Source organism: Mustela lutreola, chromosome 12 (assembly GCF_030435805.1).
Source record: "Mustela lutreola isolate mMusLut2 chromosome 12, mMusLut2.pri, whole genome shotgun sequence".
Classification (NCBI taxonomy): Eukaryota; Metazoa; Chordata; class Mammalia; order Carnivora; family Mustelidae; genus Mustela; species Mustela lutreola.
The window spans coordinates 77,758,285-77,776,957 of NC_081301.1; positions in this window are offsets into that span (position 1 = coordinate 77,758,285).

Here is an 18,673-nt window from a genome sequence, read left to right on the forward strand (position 1 = left end):
GTTTTCATGACACCTGTGTTCTGGCAGCAAACCTGTTGCGGGAAAATAAAAAAAAGCTGAAGTATATTTTTGTGGAAATTAAATACATCCAGCTCTTTTTATGTTTGTGGCTACTGACATTAACATTTTTTAAAATGAGAAAATTAAATAATGCAGAATATTTGCTTTTCAAGAAGAGGTTTATATTTACATTACTCATGCCTCCACTGTTACTAGCTGATTTCTTCTAAAAGTGTAAAATATATTTCACGTGAGAAACTTACTAGTTATAGAAAGCAGTACAGCAATAAATTAAAATGTCAGACTTTTAAGTTGTTTTGTTAAAAGCCTTAAAGTCATCCATGATTTTTGGAATTGACAATGTCACTTTAGCACCCACTTTTAAAGATCATTTGGAAGCGTGAGTTATTTGTCAGGTGTGATTTATTTAAGACAATAAACTTAGATTATTGAGTCGAACAAATAACTATTTGGATGCTTGCCAAGCATTTAGAGTGAATGACTGAATATAATGAGACTAGATCACTCAGAGGGATGAATAATCAAAAGCCGTAGGATGAAATTAACATTGTTCAAAAGATAGATCTCTTTCTTCTCTCCTTTGCGAATATTGAGCAATGGGAGAGTGAAAAGCATCATGGGAAGTACTGCCCTTGCATTCCAATACAATGGCAGTAAATATACCTTATATTTGCATAATGCATTCCAGCTCATATATGCTACTTCATATTCCATTAGAACTACTCTTCAAAATAGTTATAATTGCAACATTACAGATGAGAAAACTAAGAATCCAGCAGATTAAGTGATTTCCTTAGGCTGCATAGACTGTGATGAGCAGAGCTAGAATTTGAAGCTTATGGGCTCTGTCCAGATGAGCTGACAGGGGTTAGAGGAAAAGCAAGGATGTAGAATCAGCTGCATCGTCTTTAATCTCAGTTATGCCACTGTCTAGCTTCCTTTGGATAAGGTACTTAATATTTGTAAATTCTGAATGGTAGTATCCACTTTCCTGGACCACAGGGGACAGTATAGAAGATTAAGAGTTTTAGAATAGTCATTGTCTTTGGTTTTGGAAGCCAACTCTCTGGTTTCTAGTCCTACCTCTAATACTTAGTGACTGAGCCTGGGAAAATCCCATAACCTTTTTGTATATTATTTTTTATCATCTACAAAATAATGCCCATTTCATAGTGCTGTTGGGACGGTTACATGAGCTGATAGAATTAAGTGGTGCCCATGATGGCTGGTACATAGTGAAACTCTCATTGCCTGGAATACCCATTGCTTCCAGAACTAGAATATGTATTTCCACTCCCCTAATTCAATAGCCTATGGAAGTCCAAATTCTCCACTCCTCTTTCTAAGAGTCTGATCTCTGAAGTTCTTCATGCTCTCAAGATTCCCTACTTATCCTCCTTTTTTGTTTGGTTCTTTTTTCACATTAGTAGCCACTATTCTGTGACCTAGAGATCCAGGGTGGCACTCTACATTTTTTCTTGTGCATTTCACAGATCACAACAGATCTTGTTGATAATCACAAGGATTAACAAAAACAATCTTATTGCACATCTCAAAGTTTGTTTCCTGAATCTTCTCTCCCTTCTCATCTTGCTCTATCTTTCCTAAATTACTGATCACACATCAGATTCTTCTTTCGTGTAGGACAGTTGTGCTCATTTCGGATTTGCTTCAGTTCTGCTTCCCCAAACCTACCAACTTTTCCATGAAAATAAAGAGCCATTATGCTTTGTGGCTGGCCCTGAACAGTGATTCAGTTGCTAGTTCTCACGACTAGCCTGAAGAGAACAAAGGCTTTGTGCTTTTATGTAAAATAGAAATTTTGGATAAATTTGGTATTTGGCAAATTTGGCAGTGGCTAAGATAAGGATTGTGAAAATGTTCACCCAAGCACTAGAAATGGAGGTAGGAAAGCGAGATAGGAAACAGTTTCATCATGTCTGTTTCAGGAACAGGTCTGGTGAAAGGCAGTAAAAAGCATTTTACTGTGGATTTTCGTCATGTTTTCTTCATGTATGTGAGTGTAGGCAGAAACCCTTTACTCTCATTTAGTACAAGGCCATGTAGATTACATAGCTGGTCCTGAATTTAGGGCTACTATGCTTGGGTTTTATTTTTGTTGAGTAGTATTCCTAAAAAAAAATTAAAGCAAAAATACTTCTTAATTCTTAGGAATTGGTTTTATGTGCTATGGGTGGATTATTACTTGGAACTTAGCCCTTCCTTGCGATTAGGACCAAGTCCCTAATAATTACCATTTCCTTTAGCTAGTTTCCTAGAGATAGTGGGCCAGGAACTTGATTTTTATCTTTTCCAATTGCCTCATTCAGGTTACAGGATAGTAAACTTGTAAACATGACGATTTTAGCCGCCATTACAAAGCTCTTTGTGGCACAGGATAGTAGGATTTAAGACATAATGTCTGACCTATAGGAGATTACAAAATATGTGCTACAGTTTTTAGCCAGCAGATGGGCAACTAGAAAGTATGGTTTCTATATCTGGCAAAGGCAACTTCTGAGAGGGCTCAGATAGCAAACATCTTCCAGCTGAGGTTTTGTCATTCAGATTTCCACTTAGCATTTGGCCTATATTATATATCAGTGGATATATAAGGCAATATAAATCTTTTTATATATTATAGTCTGGGTGTCTGAGACTGGTTCCCATGTTGTCTCATGACCAAACTTCAGAAGATCTAAGAAGACCCAAAGGAAAAGTAACTAAACGTTAAACTTTTAGAGTGAGCATCTGTGTTAAGAAGTACTCTGTCCCCATCAAGCTAGCCCCCGACGATGTCAGAGAACCCTTCACTGTGTCTTGGCTTAGGTTATGCTCCCACACTAAGTTTTAGGGAAAATTCTCCAGAGAAAACAGCTTTTTATCAAGTATAAAATGATTTTTAACAGTTCTTGCTAAATATTTATCTAGTCAAGAAAGGTGGTAGGAGAAAGTAGGTTTTAACCTGTAATTTTTAAATGGAAAATTTCAAACTTATGCTTTTATGGCAACTCAGTGTATTAAACAGATGAGAGCTGAACTATCCTTTCTGAAGCTGGGGTAAGATTCCTGGAGTCTTGATCTCACTCTTATTTCTCCAACATCCCCACCTCCCAACCTCACACCCTACTCAACACAGTTTCTATAGCACATCTGAGAACTCTGGGGGCCTCCACGTCTTCTAAGACCCCTGTAACAAGACATATCCATAGTCTATTATTCAAGCTAACCAATAGTGGAAAGGAAATGGAATAAAACTCTATCATTTGTTCATATTTCAGTGACAGGGCACAGAATAAATAGTCACTAGAAGTGTGTGTTAATGTTATAATATGATAGAAATGGAGTGATAATGGATTCTTTAATGTGGAAGTCTCTAAGTGAACAGTGCCATCTCTTCGGTCCAGAGTCTAAACAATTTGAGAAATAACAAAATAAAGATGGAGGTCAAAATATCATTTTTATTTTTCTTTTAAGATTTTAAAATTTATTTTGGAGAGGGAGACAGAGCACGAGCATGAGCAGGACGGACAGAGGGATAGGGAGAAAGAATCTCAAGCAGACTCCATGCTGAGCACAGAGTCCAGCACTAGGCTTGATCTCATGACTCTGAGATCACAACCTGAGCAGAAACCAAGAGTCATATGTGCAACCAACTATGCCACCCAGGCACCCCCAAAATATTATCTTTATAACCAGTAATGACCAGACTAGCTTGATCAATAAACTCAGAATTAAGAAGCCTACTACATGTGGTTGCAGGTCTTCCTGGTAGGGGTGGCTGGCCCAGGAGGGATATATGGTCCAAAGGAGCAGAGAGGACTTTTGCTCTCTGCCAGTCCCCTTATCACCATGAGGAAGAAGGAGCAGTGCTGAGCTGAGCTGAATAACCAGGAGTTATTTCCAAATGCATCCATCAGTGTAGTGACCCTCAACCTCTCCCAGATGCTGGAATGAGGAAAGGACAGAGGAGGCAAGGAGTTCCACTAAGTGAACTTTCTTTATGTGGGAGAAACACAAGATAAGAATGATCCCCCCCCCAATATACAGTTTTTAAGGGAGGATTTGGGAAATAAAGGATATTAGTGCTCACTCTCTATTCCCACTGCCAAAAGGATAATTTTATTTATTATGGAATATATTGTACTAATACTGTCTTTGTAAAAAAAATATAAAATTCCTTATATTTTGGGGTTGTTAAGATACATACTTTGGTTTTGGACAAATAAATTACAGAATTCAGAAACTGTTTAGTTTAATTGCCCACCTTTTAAGAAAACAAAATTATATAGCATGGAGACTTCTTTTAATAGATTTGAAACTAACAGACTCCCACACTGCAAAAAATGCCCCACAAGCATTTGTATTTGAGAAAGAAGCTAATTTGTTAGTGTGAACACTGTTGAGCACTGCTCAAATTGCAAATGTGTTTATAGTCAGGGTAGAGAATTCAATAAAAACAAACAATGGAGATAATCTGTATAATGTGGTATATTTTTAAAATATGCTTCTGGTATGATTTTTTTCTTAGAAAATAATTATTCACATAACAAGCACCAGCTGCTTGAAAATAAACTTGGAATGTTAAATTTATTAATTGAAATACTATTGCCATCAACATCACATTTTAGGGATTTTATAAGCAGCATGGAATTAATGAGTAAAATATCACTGATGCCATTATAATGTTTACTTGAGGGAGCACAGAGATTCCTTTTTCTCCTGAGCTATTGGAGTCTCCATGAGAAGCTAGGGGTCTATGTACACATGTCATCCAGAAAATCAAACTGGTGCCCAGGCAGGATTTTAAAATTTTAGAATATTTCACTATTTCTCATGAGTTCAGTGTTAGCAGAATTTTGGTGCTTGAGAATGATAAATACCACTGATATTTATATACTGTGTTAACCAAACCTTTTGTTTCTTCATTTTGATGCTTTGACATCTTGAAGCCTTGCTCACCCTGGAGGGACTACCCCCCTCAGGATTAGCTAATTCCTAGAGATAGCAAGGAGCTCACTGGGATTTTGTTTTTCATATGTAAATAAACATCTAGAGCCCATATCCCAGTCACTTCTTTCACTGGGGCTCACGCTCTGGACCTCTATCCACTTGCCCTAATCACATGAGAGCCCTACACCCCAGAGCCCACTGAAATTATTCAGAATAGCCAGTCCCCAAACTGCTTACCCAGCCTCACTCATTCCTTCCTGGAGAAACCATCACAAGGGCTCTTGCCCCAATTCTCCCTTCACTCTCTCTGCCTTCTGACCAAACTTGGTGCTTCTCCACGTGGCCCTGCATCTCACACTGCTGTGCCTCCAGTTGGGGTCTGTGTATATAAAAACTTCTTTCTTCCATGAAGCCATTTCTATGTGCGTATGTGTCTTACCATACCTGATAAAACAAATTCCAGTTTCCTTTAGAACATTTACTTTTTTATAATTAATGAAGTGCCTTTGTATGGTTTTATCTCACTGACCATAATAATCCTATGAAGCAGATATTATTATTTCCATTTAACAGGTCAAACAATTGAGGATTAGTGAAGGCAGAGCCAGTTTGGACTAAACACTATGCCATACAGAATAGTGTATAGGTTTTGGGGCTAGAAAGTATAATAATACATGTCTAAGTCTTTCTATTGGTTCATCTGTAAAGTGAGGCCAAGAATATCTACCTTTGGGGTGTTATAGAGAGTAGAAGTAATGCTCTCAGAGTTCCAAGTTTCCTTTCAGTTTTGGCCATGACCACTTTTTTGTTGTTCCATCTTTCACAGTTTATTTTCTTTTATCTTCTAGCAAAGAGCTAGTTTATTATATCAGTCTCTTGTTTAAGGACCTATAGATTTGAGAATTCTTTATCTATGTAAAATGTATTAGCTTTCTATAAGCAAGAATCTTTTTATGAATAAATAGAAAAGGCAAATAAAATGCAAAAATATTGAATTTAAAGGCATCATTGAGCCTTTGAAGAAATCAGGCTAAAGAACCTAAGATTCCAGAGAGAGGTGAGTTGTAGAAAGGTGAGCAAACAATCTGTAACCAGTGTCACCAGAATTTGTTACCAGATTCTGACATGGCAAGAGGCTAAAAACTGGTAAAATAGGCCCAGGCAAAGGGCCACTCTGGAGAACAGAGAAATCATACCATTTGGCAATCTAAAATGACCGAAGACAAAACTAGAATCTTTGAGTATTTTCAAACACATACCAGTTTGGTTCCCGAGACATCTGCCAAATTCTGAAGCTACATTGTGCTACAAATTATATCTGAAAATACCTGAAGTGTAGATTAGAAATTTCCAATTTCACAGAACACAGATGTTAGATTTCAGGGCTTGCCAGGGTTTGGGGATCTGGTGAACCAATCATGTTCTCAGCTGAAAGTCTGGTACACTAGCTCTTAGGAATAACAGCAAGCCACAAATATACTGAGCATTGCCTAAGAACAATGCAACATAAATTTGGCTCAATCCCTCAATCTCTTGGATCAAGAGAATTCACCCTTCCTCTGTCCAGCAAAGAAAAGATGCAACTCTTATGGGAAAATGGTAACATCATCCAGAGATTTACAGTTGCTATAAATAAGGTCTAGCACTCAATCCAAAGCTACTAGGATTGGTAAATAATAGGGTTATACAAGCAAAAGCCAAGATAAGAACAATAACAACAACAACAACAAAACAGACAATGTAAACAGTCTCACAGGTGAACTAGATATTGGATCAATGACTTGAGAATAATTATGATTAGGATGTCTAACAGAAGATGAATAATTTTATTGGAGATTTGGAATCTGTGAAAAATCATCAAACGGAACTTGCTGAATTGAAAAATACAATATCCCCAATTAAGAATTTAATGAATTTAAGAAGCAGATTAAACACCAGAAGGCAGCACAGGTGAATTGAAAGATAGGTCATGACAAAAGATTTAAACTGAAGCACAGAGGAAAAACAGAAGGAAAAATAAAGCAGATGTTAAATACCTATGAGGCAGAGTGAAAAGTCCAATTTACATGTAATTAGAGTCCCAGAAGGAAAGGAGAAAGGGATTTGGGCAGAAATAGAGGTAATGGTCAATAATTTTCCAAAGCTGACTGAAGACTTCAACTGACTTTTTTTTTTTTTTTTTTTTTTTTTTTTAAGATTCTATTTATTTATTTGACAGAGAGAGATCACAAGTAAGCAGAGAGAGAGAGGAGGAAGCAGGCTCTGGGATCATGACCTGAGCTGAAGGCAGAGGCTTAACCCACTGAGCCACCTAGGCACCCTTCAACTGACATTTTAAGAAGCCTACAAATATGGGACACCTGGTGGCTCAGTCAGGTAAGGGCCTGACTCTTTTTCAGCTCAGGTCATGATCTTGGGCCATGAGATTGAGCTCCCCTGTTGCGCTCCATGCTGAGTGTGGAGCCTGCTTAAGATCCTCTCTCCCTCTCTTACTTACACTTATGCTCTCTCTCTAAAATAAAATTTTAAATACTAAAAAAAAAAAAAATTCTTGCAATTATCAAGCAAGATATACGTAAAGAAAACTACATTACCTCCAAAGCATCAAGGAGAGTATATTGATAATTTCCCAATAGAAAAATAGCAGTTAGGATATAATGGAACACTACCTTTTAAACCACTAGAAGAAAAAAATGCCAATCTAGAATTCAAAACCCAGTATTCTAACCAAATGAAGGAGAAATAACAATCATATGATCCCCATTAACTATGGCATATACTTGAATTCCTCAGTCTGACCTTTAGGAAACTTCCAGACTAGTCCTCTGACAACTCTTAAAATTTTATTTTTTGTTAGTCTGTGTCTACATAGACTAAGTCTACTTAGTCTACTAAGTCTATGTCTATACCTCCTTCTGGATATAACCAGACTTGATCTCATTCCAGATATGTGCTTATAATCGTTGTCTTACCTTATACACCTTCACCTTGACTCCCACTTTTAAATTCCAACTTGTCTTTAGCACAAAACACAGCTTCTACTTTCATTTGAAAGCGTTCCCAGGCCTCTATCAAAGTCCTATATTTCGGTTTTGATATAGACTGTTTTTCATAGCCATTTACTAGTTTTGTAAGTACTATATTTCATATTTCAGATGACATTGATTTCCAAGACATAACATTATTTTATATATCAGGAAGAAAGAATAAAATATTTCCAGTTAAACTATGCATTCTACAGTTCCTTAACAATAGTCAAGGTAGCTTCCTGTTGTTTTGCAATTTCTCTCATCTATTTTAAGGGATTTGGCAATTTCTCCTGCTCTTATTTGCATTGCCTGGTACAAAATAGGCAGTCCTTTACACACAGACAGACAGACAGACAGACACACACACACACACACACATTTACCTTTTGGGGTATATTTTCCTTTTTTAGAGGTGTCATAACATACTTAGTTTTTGCTTTATAATAAAATGTAGAATTGTAAAAAAAAAGTATGGAATTTTCTCAAGAACAATTATTTGCTTAGTCTGTGTAAACTTTGTGTCTAGTTTCAGTGCATTTTTATAAGCATTTCAGAGGTTTTTCATTTTAATGGTGTAACACGGGGTAATATTTTGTTTAAAGATTTTTATTTATTTATTGGATAGAGTGAGTTGGATATTGGGTATTTTTGATTCCCAAGACTAAAAGATTTTCCAAATTGGATATTGGATAGAGAGAGCGCTGTGTTGGGAAAGGGAGAAGCAGGATCTTGAGTGAGCAGGAAGCCTGATGCAGGGCTCAATCCTAGGACCCTGGGATCATGACCAGAGCCAAAGGTAGACGCTTAACCAAGCCACCCAGGGGTCCCTCACACAGCATAATAGTTTTAAGACATTCTAAATGTAATTAAACTCACTCCATGTAGCACCAACCATGCACATGATTTGAATGGAATGATGACAATATGAACAACGACAACCAAGTGTTAAGCATGTCTGGGCAATGACAACCACATCCTGAGTTTAGCCTGTTTGACAGGAACTGTATTGACATATCTCAATTTGAGATGATAACATTAAATAATATAATCTTAGAATCAACAAGATATTGTACTACTTGCCTCCTGCATAGATTCTAAGGTCCAAGAGGGCCTGAAGTACTTCCTTCATGTTGTTTGGTACAATTCTAGCATACTGTACCCATAGAAAACATGAGTATAAACAACATAATAGGTAATCAAATTTAATTTAAAAAGGGGGAAAAAACTTGTTGAATTAAAGTGGAAAAGAAAAATGCATCATTTTACCAAGCAAAATTACCCTTTGTCAACATTAGATAAGATTTATTTTTAGATATGTCATATGCAGTATTCTTTGGTCTTTTAAGAGGTCTGTGAATATTTATAAGGGGGTCCATGTATAACCAAAATACAGTAGTCTGGAACACAGTAGGTTCAATTTATGTGAGCAAACTTCATCAACACTCTACTGACTTACTCCTATCAACAAACAAGTCTTTATTTAATGGAGTGAGAGTTAATCCCAAGATTTTTCTGTCTGAAGTCATAGTTTGCAAACTAGCAAAGTGATTGCAGAAATCTTAGAGAATTTTGATTGTTACTGATCCTCTTCTATATTTGTGGATACTGAAATTTATTTATAGGTCAGAAGTATTGTTGTAGTTACTCAGGATCATATGTCCTGAATGGATTAGATAAAGCACACTATAATTCTTGTGGTCAATATGAATAACCTCACCAATTTGGATTTGATAATTCAGAAAGTGTATTAATTTGAACCTTGTAAAATCCTTTTAAGTCTACTCTACATGTCTGGGGAATAGGAGAGGGAGAATATTTGAAAAGATTGTTCATAGTACAAAAAACTTGTGGGAAAATGTCTTAGTTAAGAAACAAATTGTTTTCAATATCCCTAAAGCATTCATTTTATACTAAAATGTAATGTTTAATTCAAATCGTTTTTATTTGTTAATCAAAACAGGTTCTTGAACACTAGTGGTCATTAAAAGCATTCCTGCATGCTCTTTGCAGTAACAAAGCTGGTATGACACAATGAAAATCTTTTACTCTGGGGAATCAAAAACGTATTGGCTTCAATCATGAGGTGACATAGGGCAGTGTCCTTAACTAGTCCTGGTTCTAGTTCCTCATAGGAGAAACGCGACGTGGGATACCTCCTAAGGCATCTGTAAGAAGTAAATGAGCTAACTGTGTGAACATTCCTTGGCATATTGTTGGATTTAAATAAATATTTATTGGGTTAATCCATTATTTAATGAGTAAATTAAATTTAAACTTCCTTAATCCAGACTTTTAACTCATCTTATTGTCAGTTAAGATGGTTTTATGTATGCGTGTTGCACTATTATTTCCAGTTGCTTTTTTTTTTTTTAAAGATTTATTTATTTTTGAGGGAGAGAGAGAGAAAGTGTGAGCAGGGGAGGAGCAGAGAAAGGGGGAGAGAATCTCAAGTAGACTCCCTGCTGAACATGGAGCCTGAGTCATGGTTCCATCTGAGGACCCTGAGATCATGACCTGAGCTGAAATCAAGAGTCCCATCCTTAACAGACTTAGCCACCTAGGCACCCTCCAGTTCATTTCTAAATGAGGGATTGGTATGTCTTTCTAGTTAAGGGCTAGATAGTAGATATTTTAGCGTTTGTGGGTCACATATGGTCCCCATCTCCTATTCTTCTCTCTGTATGTTTTTTAAAACAACATTTAAAAATGTAAAAACCAGCGGGGCTCCGTAGCTCAGGGGTTAGAGCACTGGTCTCGTAAAAATGTAAAAACCATTCCCAACTAATGGACTATGCAGAAAGAGGCAGTGCCAAATTTGGCCTGTGACTATAGTTTGCTACTCCTTGATCTAAACTTTCTTTATTTAATACTTCCATTAGCACCTTCATTAAGGAAGGTGTTCCATTTTATTTCTGTACTTACAATGCACATTACTAATGTGTTTCCAAGGCTTGGAAAGATAAGAAACCCAAATTTAGCTTTCTTGGGAAAATTTAGAGTACTCTCAATTACTGTATTTGAGAAAGTAAACTGTGCTTCAGGGATGGTTTAGCAATTTCCAGAAAACTATGAAGAAAATAAAAGAGACAGTATTTTTTTCCCTTCTGTCTATGAAACAAATCAAAGACTTTTATGAGCTTGTGCACATGTTAGGAAACACGGAAGTTTGTATTTTTTTTTATTAGAAAATAGGAATTCTTCAAAGGTACATCTGTTAGTCTCATAGGTATTCACATTGATTAAGATTTCTTATTAACATACAATCATCTCCAAATGTTTCCACTTAATTGCTTTTTATTTCAGTTAAGTACCAATGTTCTTTATTCTCACACGTAGTTTAATTAGCATGGAAGGTCACTGAGAGGTGTTAAGGCACAAACTTGCCCAGAGGAAGTAGTTGATGCCTGGCTGGCTTCTAATTATAGAGCATCCTAAAACTGCACAGTAAAGGGGAGTTTGGAGGGAAGAACAATAATGAGAGAATTTAAAAAATGAGCAAGAAGCATCTCTGTGCACAAGAGGACCAAATGCTGAGCTCCTATTCTTATGTTCAGGTCACAGTTGCATATGTTACCAGTAGGACATAAAATACAATGTACAGTAGCTTATAGATCATCTAATAACATTTATTAAACATCCATTAGGTACAAACACTGGGGTGGATGCTTGTAGGGGCTATTAAAGTGTTGAGTAAAATGGTGTTGAGAAACATACAAATCAAATATGTATGATTAAATATCATAATTGCATGTAAAACAGAATATGTTATTCCTTATCATTAAACTTTCATTACTAATAATATTTTTGATTTTACTAAATTCTTACCAAAATTACATTAGAACCAGGCTATTTGGCCACATAATCCATAGGATTAACCATACACAGACATCCTAGAAGTGGTGTTCTCAGCCAATAACAATGTACTCCTCTATGTGGGTTGGGTCTGTCTTAAAAGTATTTATTAAAATCCAGTAATAAATCAGAGGGTAGCTATACGTGCTACAAAATTATTTTTTAATTTCATCAAGTAAATTAACACACACTTTGCTGTAAACAAGATGTGCCTTAATAGCATTAAAATAGAACTCAACGTATAACACTTTAGTTCTTTAGTTTAGCTACAACTTTCCACAATGACTCCTCTGGGGATAAATCTAGGTATCCCTGTATTTTATGTTAGTGCATTTCAAAATGATAAAAGCAAACTTTGCCTTCAATGAGTGTGGATGATAATAGCGTATAACATTTGCAGATAACACCTGTTCTGTGGAATAGTTTCAGGAGCTTATTAAGCCTTCCCAATTTAATGTATACCAATCCTAAGAGGAAAGTACTATTGTTATTGTCACTTTACAGATAAGGAAGCTGAGGCAAAGAAAAGGTGACTTGCCTGAGTCATGCTCAGAAGTAGGAGAGCTGGGCATTAAATCTAGTCCGTGCGATTCCAGCATCTTCTGCTAGTAATTCAGCCTTCATGTAAATGTGTATATATCATAAAATATGGAGTGGTATGACTGATTCATCTCTCCACAGCACGAGTGAGCAAACAGCATTACATGTTCATTATGTACATTTAATAAGGAGGATTTCTTTGGTGAGGGAAGTTTAGCTGATATTTCTTTGCTCCTCACTTCACCCTTGTGAGCCTCAGTTCCTTCACATATGAAATGTGGGGGTTGGGGGCAGACTCGGTTTCAATAGTCTTTTTTATTTTAAAGTACTTTTTAAGGTGTAAAATCATCACTCTTATACAAATACAAAATGAACACATCTCAGGAATCTATTGAACTTATTAAGTAAGGAGAGAACCAGCAGGATGTTAAAACTGGATTCAATGAATTTGAATTACCACACTTTTATTGTTGAACGAGAAATGTAGAAATTAATTTACAAAATGATGCAAAACTGTCCTTTTTAGGGGAGAGTGGAGCAGTTGTCCCTCCTGGACAGAATTTGCAGGTCTGTGGACAAGGGTCATTTGCTGTGTTCTCTGCTACCTACAAATTGTAAGATAGATCAAAGACAAGACAGGGCACAGAGTCCCCAGAGAATCAGATAACTCAGAGTGCGTTAGACAACACCTTGTTTTTAACTGAAGATGCCCAAGGATTTTCCAGTGCAATTCTGTCTTTCACAATTTCCCCCCACACCTCAGACCAAGTTCTGTGGGAAGTCTGACCTGTTTGCTTTGATGGAAGAAGTGGGGAGCCGAGAACTCCTGTCAGTTTGCCTTAATCACTCACCCAAATTCCAAAAATTTTCCCTGCAACTGCCCTTGAGGCAGCTCAGAGGGCCGTGAAGACTGTGTGATCTCTCTAGCTTCCACAGCTAACTAACATTCTGCAATTTCCTGATTCTCCTCATTGGGAGGCAAAAGCCTGAGCTGTCAGAGATAAATGCATTTTGCTATCATCTCACAGTGGATGTGCATTCAGTCCCCATGAAACCAGAAGCATCCTTCTGGGTCTGAAGGCTGGGATTCTGTCTGATTAATTCTCAGAGATTCTCCTATGCTCAAAAGCTTGAAATATGCAAAAAATGTTACGTTTGGAACAAAGTCTTCTCTGAAGTTTGTGTCTGTTAAACCCCAGGATAATCTTCAGCGAGGACCTGGAAGCCCTTTCTTCCATCCCAAGGGGCCTTTGACCATAAGGCATTCATAACACTGTTAGATATGCATGCACATTCCTTGGCTATTTCATTAACAGGGTTCCCAGGAATGGACATATGAAGGGGCTGGGCTGGCAGGGTTTGTTTAATTAGAATGGAAAAGTCCATAGTTAGTCATAACCAATTTACAGGCAACTCTCTGAGACCAAGGGTATTTTGAAGAGTTTTATGTTGACACAAATTTAAATATACATATGCCATGCTTCCTCTGTGGTCATCATTATTGGAAATATTTTCGACCAAGAGGCTTAGATAGAGGGTACAAAGTGAGTTGCTATTTTCTTCCACCATTTCAGCTCTGTATCAATGCTATTTTAAATATCCCCAGAAAGAAATTTCCCCAAAGACTGATTGGGGAGTGAGGTTATACGCTTTATAACTCTAACACATCTCTTCCACATTCCCTGCAGTTTGTAACTCTTTTCTGATCACTTTTTTTTCTCACCAAACCACCAGCACCTGCTATTCATCTGCCTTTGTTCCTTTATTTACATTCTACCTATTCTATTAATACACTTAAATTTAATTAAAATGTTTATTGAGCAAGTAATAGAACAAAGCTGAGAACTCTATAGGAAAAAATCAATTGTGTCACCTCAAGAACATATTCATTATTTACTCCTGTTTTTTTTTTAATTATTTTCTAGTCCTTGCCAGTAAACTCACCTATTTTTAAGACACAATCATAGAGCAGATGCAACTCCATTGTGATTTTTTTCCTCATAAGTATCATAAACATTTTTCCGGTTGCTTTAACAGCATTCATACTTGTCTTTATTCTAATTTTCTATTTACATGAGTTATTTTTCTTATAATAGACACAGATACATTGTAATCTTTAATAAAATATGATCCAGGAAGGTACAAAAGAGATATTAAAAATTATCTGAAACACTACCAACTAGGGATAATAATTGCTATTTTAATAAACATTCTTTCATTCTTTATGCATTATCTATAACACATAGCTTTCAATATATAATTTTACATAAATGGGATCACATATGCACACAGATATACAAACAGGACTCAACTTGTTTGTTTCCTCAGTAATAAGACTGGACTTTTTTTTCCATGTCAATGATTATAGAAATGCATCATTACTTTAGGTGCTTGGATTAAAGGTGCTTGGATAAAAGGATTATCTCCTTGCCATACATTTCAAGTACTATGATTAATACATGAAATGGGAGGCTCTTTTAAACTTTAACTTGTATTTTAAACACTGTTCTTTTCAAAGTTGTAACATCTTACACCTATCACCAGTGTGACTGTCTTTTTTACCACATCCTCCCTGAACCCTGGGTTTTAGTACTTTTTTAAAAAGTTTTAGAATTATGGAAGAAGCCGGAAATAATGTCTTAACATTTTAAAATTTGCATTTCCTTGATTACCTGGGTGTGTGTGTATGTGTATGTATGTGTGTGTGTATATATATATATATACACACACACATACATACACACAGCCAGGTGTGTGTGTGTGTGTGTGTGTGTGTTTGTGTGTGTTTGTGTGTGTGTATATATATGTATATATATATATATATACTCATCCTTTGTGTATCTTCTTTTATGACTTGACTATTTATATCCTTGATCCAAATTTCTACTAAAGTGATCATTTTTTTCTAAGTTTTTCCATAAAGTATTTAAACTTTATTACATTAAAGAAGTTATCTTATTTTTACTCAGAACACTTAGCTTTTATGCTAAATCATGTTAAATGTTTAGCAGTTTTTTTGTTGGTTGTTTTTGTTAATGCTCTTCATGTATTTAATGTTTATACAATCAAATTTAGCAGCATTTTCCTTTATTGTTTTTAGTGTTTGTGTGTCACAGGTGGAAAGGCCTTTCTCTAGTATAAAAATACTTTCTCCCTTATGCTTCTAATAACTGGTATTTTGTTATTTTTTAATATTCAGATTGATATATCTAGTGCTTGTTTTGGCATACAAAAGAATGTGAAAATCTAAAATTTTTCACCCGAAGATTAGCCATTGTGTTGTCTCCATAGAACACTGGAAAAGTAAAGACAGGTGGACCTTCAGGTATTATTTGGACTGAAAAATATGATTACACTTGTAGATGATACCAGATTTGAGTAGAATATGCCAAAGGAAATTAAGGACCAACATCATCACTGAGACTGTGAGCATAATTTTACCTGGTAGTGAGGACTCTATTAGTATATAATATTTATTATTATATTAGGTATATATGCTCATGAATAAAGAAATAGAAGAGATCAAATTTAGATATCATAAAATGTTAATGAGATTGATGAAATGCAGAGCGTGTCTTGTGTGGAATATGATAACTGTTTTGGCAGTATGGGGAAGAGGTGAGCAACACAGGATGCAGATGTAAGTGGGTAAAATAGAAGTTTGTAAGTTTCATAGAGCATTGTGCCAAGCGAGGCATAAATTCCATCTTCATTCAAAATATATGAACTGTGAGGGCGATAAGAGTAGGACTCTGAGGAATTGAAATGTTAACAGACAATAAGTTAGCAGAATGCCTCAGGCAATTACAATTAACGAGAAAACAGGGTGGAGAGGAACTTCATTGAAGATGGGACCAAGGGATTATAAAATCATAAAGGCACATTGTGTTAGTGGACCAGGCTGCTAGAAGGCTCTATATCAGGGGCAAGCCTTCTGAGAAAAATAGAGAAGGCGCTTCCATCACAAACTCCAAGACCCTGGGCTAGCACCACGGGGAGACAGGAGTGTACACAGGTAATTAGAAATGAGACCTTTATTTCACACTGTATTTTAATTTATTCTCACATCTATTCTCTTTCATTGATCTCTCTGCCTGTTCCTGCACTCTCTCTATTGTTGTAACTTTATAGTATATTTTAATGTCTCAGATATCACAAGCTTGCTTTTTACCTTTTCCAGAATTTTACTGAGTGATTGCTTATGCTTATTTTACATTTGCATTTTATACTGTCTTTGTCAAACATCCCATCCTCCTCAGAAGATCTGTCACTAGCACTTGCCACCTTATTTCTAGTCATGATCTTTTGTTTCAAGTTTAACTAGGGTAACAAACAACCTCCAAATCTCAGTGGGTTAACACAGCAAAAATTCATTTCTTACTGAGAATATATGTCCCTTGTGGGGTGGTGTGAGTGGGGCAGGGGAAAGGATTTGCTCCACAGAATTACTCAGGCCTCTGGCTGACTGGCCCAACACTTCATAGCTATACTACCTCAGCTCCTGGTCACCCTAGTGGAGGGAATAGCTGGAGGATTGTGTGTGCGCTACAGAGATCCATGTGGTCCCCACTCCCAACGCATTGTCTAGAATGCCACTGTCCAACAGAACCTTGTATGATAGTGGAAGGAAGTGTTCTGTAATCTGTACTATTCAATGCAGTAGCCATTAGCCATTTGTAACTAATGAAATGTGAGCACTTGAAATGTGGTTAATATGACAGAGGAACTGAATTTTAAGTTTTGGGAAAAAATAAGTTAACTATATAAGTTATATAATCACACGTGGCTAGTAGCTCTGATATGGGACAGCACAGGTCTAGAACCAGTCACCTAGTCCTGCCTAAGTGGAGGACAATTGGGTATATAAAGGAATATATGGAAAAATCTGTAAACATTACGGTCTCTGTCTTCACTCACAAAGCAAAAACACCACCAGACACATACATGCACACACACACACACACACACACACACACACACTTCCACTGGGAATTTCATTGTGACTGCAGCAAAATTGTATTTTAATCTTTTAAATATATGGTATTCCTTTTCAAGGATAGGGTATAACTTTCCATCTATTCTGGTATTCTTTTGTTTCAAGACTTTTTTTCTTAAATTTTTTTCATATATAAATCCTATATATTTCTTTTAGGACTAACTTTTGAGTGAGACACACTAGTGTTAAAATTTTAGCTCTGCAACTTAAACTAATGGAACCTCACTTATGTTAAAATATTTATGTAAATTCTTTAAGTATCAGTTCATTCACCAATAAAATTAGAATAACAGCACCTACCTACCTACCCCATACTGTCACTGCCACAAATATTATCATCACTATTATTCCTTGTCCTATTACTATTCCTATCATGATCATAATAATTTATTATTATGTAATAAGCTCTTTAGTATTATTTATTTTACAGAAGGACCAAGTAAGTTTAATGCATTTATATCTGATAAGAATGAGGTTAGCAGAGTGACTGGTCCTTGTTAAATATGCAGTATATTTAGCTGTTGTTGGTACTGTCAACATCATCATTATCTCATTATCAACCTTATCATCATACCATCATCATGATTATATCATCATCATCATTGTCAACAATGGTTGCCTTTTGTTTTTTTTAAAGTTTGTTTTTTTTGGTAATCTCTACATCCAAAATGAGCTCAAACTCATGACCCCGAGATCAACAGTCCCATGCTCTTCTGACTGCACCAGGCAGGCACCCCCTGTGGTTGCCTTTCCCCTACCCCATTTTGAATGAGCAGGTTTGGTTGGGATTGTGCCGATCTCCAACTCCAAAGGTGGTTAATTCCATCCCATTGCTACAATGATTGGTTCAGGAGGCTACATAATCTAGGTCAAAGCTAGTTACTTGGAAATACCCTTCATCATAATGTTGTGACCTAAGGTTAGCTAATGAGACAGAAACCCAGGACTTCAGCCTAGCATTATATGAGAGATGATCTTCCTGCAGGACATAAAAGAAAAGGGGAGACTAACAGAAATAGGATATTTGTTAACACTGTGCCATCACATTGAAATGAGCATATAAAGCCTGCTCTACCTCTGGACATTTTGGATTTCTGAGTAAACAAATTCTCATTATTATTCAAAGTTTTTTTTTTTTTCCTTTCACCCACTGTTAAATTCTGATTGAATAATGAATGATCTTTCTGATAACTACTTGGGTATTTTCAATATGTTGGGAAATGATATATAGTGATTATATAATCTTTCGTAATTGGGCATCTTATCAAAATCTGTTTTACTT